Source organism: Oreochromis niloticus, linkage group LG3, assembly GCF_001858045.2.
Source record: "Oreochromis niloticus isolate F11D_XX linkage group LG3, O_niloticus_UMD_NMBU, whole genome shotgun sequence".
In the NCBI taxonomy this organism is placed as follows: Eukaryota; Metazoa; Chordata; class Actinopteri; order Cichliformes; family Cichlidae; genus Oreochromis; species Oreochromis niloticus.
This window is the reverse complement of record NC_031967.2, coordinates 51,229,999-51,231,724: the sequence shown is the minus strand read 5'-3', so window position 1 is coordinate 51,231,724 and position 1,726 is coordinate 51,229,999.

Here is a 1,726-nt window from a genome sequence, read left to right as displayed (position 1 = left end):
AGAGCCAGGGGCAACAACTAGAGACAACATTGTCACATTAGAAAGGTATAGTAATGAAAATGAGTGACACCAAGAAAAGAAGCCAAAATCAGGAACCATTTGAATTTTATTGACAATACAAAGGCAGAGTGTAGAGTCTGCAATAAAAGGATATCATACAGAGCCGACTCTACAAACAACCTGCACAGGCGCCTGAGAACTGTCCACCCATCAGTGCAATGGGAATATAAAACAGTCAGTTAAGTGTGATATTAATGAAGCTGCTAGTGTGTCTACCTCAACTGTTGCTACTGCTGCTTCTACAGCATCTTGCAGTATACCACCACAACCACCTAAACCAACCCAGAGCTCAATTGATAAAGACCTTGCAAAAATGATTGCACTTGATTTCCAATTATTTTCAGTTGTGGATGTTAAAGGATTCAGATTCAGTTTATCCATGCACTGAATCGTAGGTATGCAATTCCAAGCAGGAAAACACTCCCCCCAAAAATCATCCCAGGCCTATATGACAGAGAACATGCATCTTCTTTTTTTTGCATATTAATTTATATTTTATTGTTTTGGTTTGCAGTGTTTTGTGTTGTTTCACTTTAAATTTGTTTAAAAGGAAAACTCAGGTAAATAGGTAAAAGTAGAATTGTAAATAGTTGGTTTTTGTATTATATGATTTATTTTTAAAATTTTATGTGGAGTGATTAAATAAAAGCATATTTCAGAGGTGTGGACTCAAGTCACATGACTTGGACTCGAGTCAGTCTCGAGTCATTAATTTTATGACTTTAGACTTGACTTGAAAAAATGTTGTAAGACTTGTGACTTGACTTGACTTGAACCTGTTTACTTGAAAATACTTGATATTTTACCCCAAATTTAAAATTGAACATACATATTATATAAAAAGTGGGGACCATTCATTTTATTCATTCGGAGATGGAACAACTTCCAACTTTGTCCGACATTTGAAGTTGCATAAAGAATGGTAGGTGGTGATCTTTTTTGCTACGATGAGATAGCTGAGATAGCTGACTTAGCTAACTTCGTCTTCTTAGCAAATGTTCTCCGGGCTACGTTGATGATACTGTTTGACTTTAACATGTATTATATTTTTGTCATGCCATTTTAAATCCGGTCCTACAAGCACATCCAAGAATAACATGCAACTTGTTAGCTCAGAATTGTCGGTGAATGTTGAGCAGGGTCCGTTTCAGAAAGTGGGTTCTGTAGCTGTACTCAGGGAAGAGAGTTTCTCTCTGTCTCTTCCCCATCATTAACCCCATAGATTTAAACCGGATTTAGACTGACAAATATTGATTTCACCATCACATCAAAATTCAAAACCACTGTGTTTAATTTGCAGTTAGTGCATGGTCGTTGTTGACATGAAGAGAGAAAATGCTCTCAATTATGGAAACAGTCAAAGGGTTTATTTATGTTTATTGTGTGTTTTACATGTGTGTGGCTGTTAATAAAGTTGGCGCTCTCTAGGGGGCGTGGGTGTTCATCAAAATGGCCGAAGGCTGATGTGTGTTATATTCCTCTCAAAGTATCGTCGGTGAAGTCAGATTTTCCTGCGCATTTTCATATCTCTGCTAACAGGTTATGGGCCCAGACAGCTAAGAAATTTTCCAAAAAGAGTCCGTGTGTTTTTGCCACCGAGAGAAATGTCGCAATGTACAGCGCGCTCGGTGAGGATTAGCATACCATGCTAGCGCCATGAGCATAC